Below are 10,316 nucleotides of genomic sequence, written 5' to 3'. Positions count from 1 at the left end.
TAGCGACTCCCATTCTTACTCTTTTGTCTTCTAAAGTCATGATACTTTTTTTGTAATAAATGTTTATATGTCTGCATTTATATTCTGAAATTTTCTTCTTCCACTGCTGAATTTGGCTTTTTCTGCTGTCTTCCTCCGGTGAGCTGCGTGCCCAGGCTCCACTTCAGGGCGTCTCCTCCCTCTCAAGCCTCCCTGCCCTTTCGTTGGCAGCAGTGCAGTGGCCTGTGTGGTGTAGTGGTTAAGAGCAGTGGACTCGTAATCTGGGGAACCGGGTTCATGTCTCCGCTCCTCCACATGCAGCTGCTGGGTGACCTTGGGCCAGTCACCCTTCTCTGAAGTCTCTCAGCCCCACTCACCTCACAGAGGGTTTCTGGTGGGGGAGGAAGGGAAAGGAGATTGTTAGCCACTTTGAGACTCCTTCTGGTAGTGATAAAGCAGGATATCAAATCCAAACTCCTCCTCTTCCTCCCCCTCTTCTTCTTCTTCTTCTTCTTCTTCTTCTTCTTCTTCTTCTTCTTCTTCTTCTTCAGGGGTAAGGGAAATAGGTGGCTTGAGCTTGAGTTTGGCCCTTCTGGAAAGGAGCCTGTGGCAACGGGAGGACTTTAACTGTGGCTGAGGCAGGAAAGCCTTGTAGGTAACCGTAAGACCCTTGTGGTCAGAGGAGGCTTCAAGGGCTCTCAGCAACCAACTCTTGCATGATGTGGCTTTGCTAGCAAGGCCAAAACATGCAGAAATGGCCCGCCAGGAAAGATGGGCTACTCCTGTTGAACTCCTTCCTGCAAAAAGCTGCCACAGCACCTCGCCAGAGACTCCTGAACAGGCTATTATGTTCTTATGTACGAAGAGATAAAAGTTTAGCTGTGTTTCAGAGGAGAAAAACATGCTGGTTGTGTCAGGGCTTGTTTGTGAGTTGGGGGGTTCATCCAAGCAAAAATACACACCATAGTAACAAACAACATACTGTTACGGAAGAATCTAGGTGGGAGGCTGCTCAGTCCCCCAACCGGTCGGGCAGAGCCAGAATAAAGGAGGAGTCCAGCCACCAACCGGAGCAAATAGCTGTAGACCAAAGTTTATTGCGCAACAGGGTCAAAGAGGAATTTGGAACCCCGAGGATGGGGTGGCGACTTTTTAAAACTTTCCCACCATATCCCAGAATACAGTTCAAAGGGGAGGGGTTAACCTTGGCAAACATGTCCAGACAAGTCCTTGGTACAACATCAGCATAAGCAGACATGTCAGGGCAAGACCCAGGTGTTAGATTAGCATAGGCAAACACTTCTGAAGTCCCACCACCCAAAGTAAAACAGAACTTCCTTTGCATGTCTGGCCCCTTGGCAAGTTTGGGGATGGGATTAGGCTCTCCTTGGTATGTAGCCTTTTTAATCCATGGGTAGGAAAAATTGTTGCACCCGAGCAGAGACAAAAGGAGCCAAACGACACCAAGGGGTTAATCCAGAGAAAGAGTGTTTTATTCTGCCATGGGGGGGGGGGCAGAGGCACCTGTGTGATTCAGTTCACAAAAGACAGGCCGCAGCAAAAAGTATTTTACATCAGGTTTTTATCCTGTTCTCCAAAGCCCCTCCTTCCCTCTCCCCCTTCACAGATTCTTACATAGAAATGTTGCTTTTCGTTCTCTGACTCTGTTCCCGGAAGTATGTTGCAAGTCAATGTACCAGGACAAGGTTATCTTGGATCTGGGAAGCGAAAGGCTTTACTGTTCTCAGCTGTAGGTTTGTTACAGCGTTTTTGTTACAGAGAGGACTGCTTAGCTCATGCTTTTTGTCTTAGAGGAAAATGCAGTTTTAAAATGCGTACGCCGAGGCCTGGCTGGGGGGGGGGGGAATTCACAAACAGTTTTTAGGGCTTTCTGGGGTAACCCTAACTACCCCTTCATTCCACACCTCTCAATTTTGGGCAGCCTCCAAGGCTCGTCCCAGGAAGGCACAGGCTGATATACTCGGGTCAGAGCTATAATCTGGGGGCGAAGCATGCGTGAAATCATATTGCGTGTCATTGTATGCAAGCATTGCAGCAGGCAAGGTACAGAAAAGCAAAAAATTAGCAAGATGAACAGTGGGCCAAGCAGCAGCAAAAACAGGCCTTTTACCCATCCTAGGTTTGGCAACCAGTCAAGCCATGACATGTCCCATCCCTCCCAGGTTTCGGTAGGAATATGGGCCACTGTTTCAAGTCCTGCTGCCAAATTGCGAATGGCTTCACCATGATCAGAGATGTTAAAGCAACAGGCCCCACCCGTGAGATTTAACGCTGCACAAAAGCCGCCATATTGCGCCAGGAGAAAGTCCAACGCTAAGCGGACTGAGAGAAACGCGTGTCTCATCCAATTGCGTGGCAATTAACCTAAGGGCCGTGGCTGTTGTGTTAGCAACAATCTCTACCACTGCCTGGAGTCTGATTACGCGGTTCAAGTTCTAGATCAGCCCCCTTGCCCCAGAGATTTTCTCTCCCCGATTCCATGAGGCTGGAGAATAATGGGCCAGTATCCTTTCTGGAGGCCACTGATTTTTGCCCCAATTCTGGGAACTCCCACCTGCAATTGTTGCCAGGTCAGTCGAAACGCCTCCTTCTAGGGAGTGCAGAGGCAATCTGGTCAGGAATCCACATGGGGGGGTATTAAGTAGGCTGGAAAACAGACCCCGTACCATCCTCTTGGGAGGGCATAGAATCATAGAAGAGTTGGAAGAGACCACAAGGGCCATCGAGTCCAACCCCCTGCCAAGCAGGAAACACCATCAGAGCACTCCTGACATATGGTTGTCAAGCCTCTGCTTAAAGACCTCCAAAGAAGGAGACTCCACCACACTCCTTGGCAGCAAATTCCACTGTCAAACAGCTCTTACTGTCAGGAAGTTCTTCCTAATGTTGAGGTGGAATCTTCTTTCTTGTAGTTTGGATCCATTGCTCCGTGTCCGCTTCTCTGGAGCAGCAGAAAACAACCTTTCTCCCTCCTCTATGTGACATCCTTTTATATATTTGAACATGGCTATCATATCACCCCTTAACCTCCTCTTCTTCAGGCTAAACACGCCCAGCTCCCTTAGCCGTTCCTCATAAGGCATCGTTTCCAGGCCTTTGACCATTTTGGTTGCCCTCCTCTGGACACGTTCCAGTTTGTCAGTGTCCTTCTTGAATTGTGGTGCCCAGAACTGGACACAGTACTCCAGGTGTGGTCTGACCAGAGCAGAATACAGTGGCACTATTACTTCCCTTGATCTAGATGCTATACTCCTATTGATGCAGCCCAGAATTGCATTGGCTTTTTTAGCTGCCGCGTCACACTGTTGGCTCATGTCAAGTTTGTGGTCAACCAAGACTCCTAGATCCTTTTCACATGTACTGCTCTCAAGCCAGGTGTCACCCATCTTGTATTTGTGCTTCTCATTTCTTTTGCCCAAGTGCAATACTTTACATTTCTCCCTGTTAAAATTCATTTTGTTTGTTTTGGCCCAGTTCTCTAATTTGTCAAGGTCGTTTTGAAGTGTGATCCTGTCCTCTGGGGTGTTAGCCACCCCTCCCAGTTTGGTGTCATCTGCAAATTTGATCAGGATGCCCTTGATAGGCCTTCCTGCCACACACCCAGTAAACGTCCTGACCATGGGCAGATATGGTGCCTGTTAGCAAGCGGGCCAGGCATGCAGTCAAATTGGAACCAGAAAAAGTTCCTGTCTCGGACTCAGGCATGTTTGTTGGGGCTGGGAAGGTACGATCACAGTGGGAAGTGCCCACATAGGTCTGAGCGTCACTGGCGTCATTCGATTTGTTGACACAAAGGCAGCCAGTGATCCGGTGAACCAGGAAAGGGACAGAATGATTCCATAAAGAAGAATGGTTGCCCAGAGGCTGGAAGGCAACAAGTGGAGTTGTGACCAAGGACTCATTCCAAGGCACAGGGAGGAGTGGCATTCCTCCCAGAGCATCTACAGGGGCCAGGGTGCAGACGGCACAATTGGTCCAATTCGCAGAGAACGCAACCATCTCGGCAACCTGAACCCACTTATTATTTGTGTGGTGGGCCCCCCACGATTGAAGCAGTTGTCTGGTCAGTGTGAGTGGTATTGGCATTTCTAAGGTCAAAGGCAACAAAAATACCAGCACGGGTACCAACAGTCGTATCTGAGCCATTTTATGCACGGGGAGGGGCTTAGGTAAGTGCCAGAGAGCGGGCTGGGGTGTAATTACGCTGAAAGAAAAGACCCACTAGACACCCCCCTCTGCAGGGGTGGCGTAAAGCAAACCAGGCCCAGGTACCTTCAATAAAGTTCAGTTATGCAAAAGGAAAGGAAAGAAAATGTCCCCTTTCAATCCACGCTGGTTGCAGGAGCTGGAGTGCAGTCTGGAGCACGTCTGGAAATGGTGAGTCGAAGCGGCTCTTGTTGATGCGGTGTAACAGTCCAATCCGAGAAGGCCTTCTTTACACGGGTATGATGTATCCAAGGAGCTATGCCGGAGACTTTAACAGCCGTGGGAGTAGAAAGTAAGACGATGTGTGGTCCTTTCCAACAGGGCTGGAGCGGCGTCTGGGCCCAATCACGTATCCAGACCTCATCACCCGGTAAAAACGAATGGAGGGGCTCAACCAAGGAGCAAGGCGTCCTGGCAAATTGCCACCTGTTGAGAGAAGAAAACACACGCGAGAGAGACTGCAAATAGTTTTCAATATGCATATCATGAGTTGAATGTGGAGATATCATTTGCACATAAGGCAGGGGCCTAGCAAACATTAATTCAAAAGGACTCAGATGAATATGCTTAGCGGGAATACTTCGAACGCGAAGCAATGCGAGAGGCAACATGCTAACCCAATTTTAGTTCGTTTCTTGGGTTAGTTTTGACAGCTGGTTTTTCAAAGTCCTATTCATACGTTCAACTTTCCCAGAGCTTTGAGGCCTGTAGGCTGTGTGAAGTTTCCAGCTTCCACCCTTCCTGTGTAAGTGCAGACAGCCACTAAGAGATCATGGTATAAGCCACACCTGGGCAGTTCAGTGAAATCAATAATTAAGTCCTCCATGGGAGCTGTCCCTTGATGTTGAATTCCGGAAGGAGGTAAGGGTCCTGTTCTGGGATTCTTTTTCTGGCAGAGAACACAACGCCTCCAGGCCTCAGACGCTAACCTTGGATCTATAGTAACTGCTCCCAAGATCTTTGGCCAGAGCATCGGGCCCCACGTGACAGGAGTCGTGGTACCGACGCACAACTTGGGGGGCTAGGGACTCTGCCACCCATAGGCAGTTGTCAGGTGTAAGATACCATCCCTCATCAGTAGTTGCCAACTTCTCAGCTTCTGCCACTTGTCGCTCCTGTGTGGTGTATGGTGGTCTAAGGCTAGTATCCACAATCTTCTCTGGTATCAGGGATCCCAGGAAGAGAGCAGGTGCCTCTTGTCTAGCTGCTTGTTTAGCTGTTTTGTCGGCTAGGCGATTGCCCCTGGCCGCATCACTTAGTCCAGTTTGATGTCCATAACAATGTATCACAGCCACTTGGCTGGGAGCCCATACTGCAGTTAAAAGATCCATAAGGGCTTGGGGGTGCTGCACCTGGCTCCCCTTTGACGTGAGCATGCCACGCTCCTTCCAAAGTGCTCTGTGGGCATGCAGGGTAAGAAAAGCATATTTTGAGTCAGTATATATATTAATGTCTATGCCTTCAGCCAACTGTAGTGCAAGCTGAGCGGATGAAGAAGGGGGAAGTGGGGAGGCTTCAATGATTTCCCCTTCCAGGGCTACTACAGCGTACCCCGCTTTTCGTTGGCCTCCCTCCAGAAAGCTGCTACCATCCACAAACCAGGAAGGCCAGGCAGGATTTGGCATGTCCTTCAAATCAGGTGTACTAGAATAAACTTCATCCATCACCTGTAAACAATCAGCTCAGCAATTGTCACCTCTGGGCACTTCCTGGAGTCCCTTTTCCAAGGGCAAAATAGCGTTGGAATAGAGGAAAATGGCAAAGGAGTTGATTTTATGATTTTTTAAAGCTAGGTAACTTACCTAAGCTGTCAAGTTGAAAGAATACATTCAGGCATAATATTTGTAACATTTAACAACTTTAAAGATGTGCCCCCCCATAATTTTCATAAGAATATGTCCAGCCAATATGTCCATCCTATGTCAATAACAAATTGTCGCTGTTTTTTGGTTGAATATATGGTATATGGACCTAAGAGGTATCTAAAGCCATTTGCACATAACATTTGCCGCAACCCTGTAATAGGAATTTTATGCTCTTAAATATATGATAATGTTCATAAGTGTACCAACCAAGCACATATATAGATCAGCACAGGAAGACACGCCTGGAACCTTTTTGGTTCCTAAACTGAGCAAATGTTTTGTCTGCAAGGTCAAACCGGAAAAGCCTCCCCATTGTCTTTTCCTTCACAAATCCTGTCTTAAGGGTATGTCTGTGTTTGAATAGGGTGTCAGCCTGTGACCTGGCCCAGGAACTAAGTATTTATCATTACAAAAGACTGGCCAGGCTCCCCAGGCAATCCAATCAAGGAACCTGCCAGACAGGAGATAAACAAAAAAGGGAGAAAAACAATATTAAAAATTCTATTTTGGACTGCCTTGTCTGTGATGTAGGTGTGATGTATCTGAGGGGTGGTCTTAGGTTACACCCCTTCTGTGATGTATGTATGATGTTCCAGGGGGTGGTCTTGGTCTACAGGGTGGCAATTTCAAAAGTCTTTATAAGGCCTTGCGCACCATTGTTCTGGGTCCTTCCTCTCTCCTGCAAGTGAGGGGAGCACCCTGTTGCAACAGTTCAATCAAGGCCAAGCCTACAGGCTGCTGTTTTGCTCCAAGTAATCCTAGTTGGTGTCTTTGTTTTCGTCCAAGGGAGCCCTCGGATTTTTCCGCTAACACCCCAGAGTCAAAATAAAAAAATTCCTTCCAGTAGCACCTTAAAGACCAACTAAGTTAGTTCTTGGTATGAGCTTTCGTGTGCATGCACACTTCTTCAGATACACTGTATGTATGTGTGTGTGTGTGTGTGTGTGTGTGTGTGTATGTATGTACAGTATGTGTGTATCTGAAGAAGTGTGCATGCACACGAAAGCTCATACCAAGAACTAACTTAGTTGGTCTTTAAGGTGCTACTGGAAGTAAATAGTGGAAATCTCAGGAAAGAAAGGGGGGGAGCATATAGGCACATGAAGTGGCAGAGATTCCCCTTGAAAGATGGGGCGAGAAGAGAGAAGCCAAGAGAGCCCCAAAGGCGCCTCCGTCTCTGATAGGCAGGGTGCTTTTATTATTCATATTATTACAGTGGAACCTCGGTTGTGGAACGCCTCCATTGTCGGGCGTACACTCCTGAATTAAAAAAAACACATTCAGATCTCAGGGTGTTTCACACCATAATATACAAGAGGAAAACAAGTCAATAAGTAAACAGCAAAAGAAGACCCCTCCCCTTATTCTATTCTGGACTCTCCTCCTGCCCCGTCCTGCTCCAGTGGCTGGAGAGATCCTGGAGCTTCACCGGAGGCCAGGCAGCAGCAGCAGCAGCAGCTGAGGAGCGTAGAAATGTCGGGTCAGAAGGGACCCTGAAGGTTATCTAGGGGGCTGGACAAGATTTTATTACTTATGTGCCTCCCATCTGACAGGGTTGCCCCAGCCACTCTGGGCGGCTTGCAGTAAAATATTTTAAAAGATGACCCTCGAGGTCCCTACCAATTCCTCTCTCTGTGTAAATTATTGAATGTGCCTACATGCCATTTTTTGTTTACTGAAAGCTCAAAGCAGCTTACTTTAACAGAAATAAACAAATCACATTGTTCCAAATCACAGAACACAATTAGGAGCACTGTGAAATATCAGCAACAGTGCTGTAAAACAGACAAATGAACCCACAAATCAGCACTAGAAAATGAACAGACTCAAGGAGGCTCCAAAATTTGTCCAGCCAGAAGCCTCCGAAAGAGAAATATGATTTCTGTCAAACAGGGAACTCCTGGCCAAACTTGTGGCTTCCCGTGGCCACCTACAGAAGGCAGCGTTCCCAAAGGGGGGCATCACAATGTTGTTTTATGGTTTTTTATCCCAACACCTTGTATCATCAGGAATCCCTGGTGGGCGGCTGCCCAGGCTTCTGAGACAAGGCAGCAGCAGAGGAGAGAGAAAGGTTTGGAAAGGAGCCCAGCCCCCTGCAATACAGTTGATAAAGCAAGCCTCTTGTGGGGGTTGGGCTAGATGACCCTTGGGCTCCCTCCCGCCTGGCCTGCGGAGCCCCCTGTGCCCTCTCCTCCCCCCTTGGCCCCTCACCCTCTCCCTCCTCCTTGCAGCGGCCATGGAGCCCGAGACGCGCAGCGTGCAGATTGAGTTCCCTCACTACGCCGCCGTCCTGCTGGAGTCGCTCAACAAGCACCGGCTGGAGGGCAAGTTCTGCAACATCGCCATCCACGTCCAGGGCCGCGTCTTCCAGGCGCACAAGAGCGTCCTGGCCGCCTCCTCGCCCTACTTCCACGACAAGCTGCTCCTGCACGACACCAACTGCATCGTGCTGCCCGGCGTCATCGAGCCGGACGCCTTCGAGAACCTCCTGCAGCTCATCTACTCGGGGCGCCTCAGGCTGCTCCTGGAGGCCCTGCCCAGCCACCTCCTGGTGGCCAGCGGGCTCCAGATGTGGCAGGTGGTGGACCAGTGCTCAGGCATCCTCAAGGAGCTGGAGGGCGGCGCCTGCCGGCCTTGGTCCAGCCGCGCCAGCGAGAGCCAGTCGCCCAGCAGCAGCAACTACTTTGGCTCCAGGGACGAGGCTGAAGCCGAGGCTCCTGGGCGGCGGCGGCGCACCTGCCCCGACGGCGAGGTCCTGAAGATCCGCGTGCCGCCTGACGAGGAGGAGGACGAGGAGGAGGAGGATGAGGAGCACCAGGCGCAGATCTGCAGCGGCTCCACCGACGGGCCGGCCAAGGCCGAGGAGAGCCGAGTCAAGGAGCCGCCCTTTGCCTCGGCCCACGAGGCCCCCAAGGTCTTCTACATCAAGCAGGAGCGCTTTGACGCTGAGGAGGCGGCCGCCTCGGCCTCGGTGCTGGGCGGATCCGGCAGCAGCTCGTGCCTGTCGGAGGCTGGCTTCTTCAAGTCTCTGGGCAGGCCGCTGGCCGTGTCGGGGCTGTGCCCGGCCGAGATCCAGGAGAGCGGCGAGGTCAGCTACCTGCTCCCTGGCGCCCCGGCGGCATCCTCGTCCAGCGGCCCTGGCGGCGGCTTCTCGACAAAGGCGGACTCGGTGGCCTTCCCCGAGAGTTCGTGGAAGCCCGTGGACCTCCATGGCAACGAGATCCTGGCGCACGCCGTGCACGGGCAGGTGGTTCACGCGCCCGTCAAGCTGATGTCTGCGCCCGACGGCAAGAAGTTTGGCTGCCTGTGCGGGAAGCGCTTTGCGGTCAAGCCCAAGCGGGACCGCCACATCATGCTGACCTTCAGCCTGCGCCCCTTTGGCTGCTCCGTCTGCAACAAGAAGTTCAAGCTGAAGCACCACCTGACCGAGCACATGAAGACGCACGGCGGCAACCTGTACGCCTGCGAGGACTGCGGGCGCAAGTTCCGCGTCCAGAGCTGCTTCCTCAAGCACAAGGAGATCTGCAAGGGGCAGGGCTGGGCCACCGCCTGCTGGACCTACAAGTAGAAGCAGGGGGGAGAGGCCCACCCAGAGATGGATGGAGGGATGGGAATCCCTGTGGACCCTCTTGGGGGCACGGAGGCGGGTTTGGGGGTCAGGGGGCCAGAGTACGTGTGGTGGGCAGGGCACCTCCCCCTGTGCTGGGGGGCGATGGCATAGACACGCCCAAAGACCCCCCTTCGCCAGCCCCGCCACTTTGGGGATCAGGCTGGCGTGAAAGGCAGGGAGCGAAGGGTTAAGCCCCAGGTGATGGGGAGGGGGGCTCCGTCAAGAGGGCTCTCCCCTTCCTGGACAGTCCCCCCTTCCCAGGCATGTAAGCTGTGGGGCCTTGTACAGGCCTGCTCTTCCTGCCCCACCTTCTTGGGGGGGAGTCCCTGCTGCCCCCAGGTGGCGTCTGCGCACCCCCCACTTCTCTGCCTCTGTCTGGACACCATTTAAAATCTAATTCAATGCACAATTTTGAAATCGACATTAAAACCCCGCCATTCACACAAACTGGCTGCTGGATGAGGACGTGGAAAGCTGCTCTCGTTCAGCCCCTCCAACGGCTCCAGGGGGGAGACGGGGGGCTGAGAGAGGCCTCCCCGGCTGCTGCCCTCCCTGGTCTTCCGGTGGACTGGCTCTGGACATGGAGGCTCCACTGTGGCCTTGCCCTGCTCTTCCTCTTCCTCCCTCACATCCAT

At 51.6% G+C, this 10,316-nt stretch overlaps 1 pseudogene across 1 annotated transcript; it reads left to right on the top strand.

Annotated features, from left to right (window-relative positions):
- The first annotated feature begins 8,307 nt into the window (after nt 1-8,307).
- Nucleotides 8,308-9,924, top strand: LOC308577935 (zinc finger and BTB domain-containing protein 9 pseudogene; annotated as a pseudogene). The gene has a single exon. The product of its transcript is annotated as a zinc finger and BTB domain-containing protein 9 pseudogene (transcript).
- The last annotated feature ends 392 nt before the right edge of the window (nt 9,925-10,316 follow it).

This window comes from Podarcis bocagei (genome assembly GCF_964188305.1).
Source record: "Podarcis bocagei genome assembly, chromosome: W".
NCBI lineage: Eukaryota > Metazoa > Chordata > Lepidosauria > Squamata > Lacertidae > Podarcis > Podarcis bocagei.
Note: the sequence above shows the minus strand (reverse complement) of the source record. Positions and strands in the feature narration are given on the sequence as shown.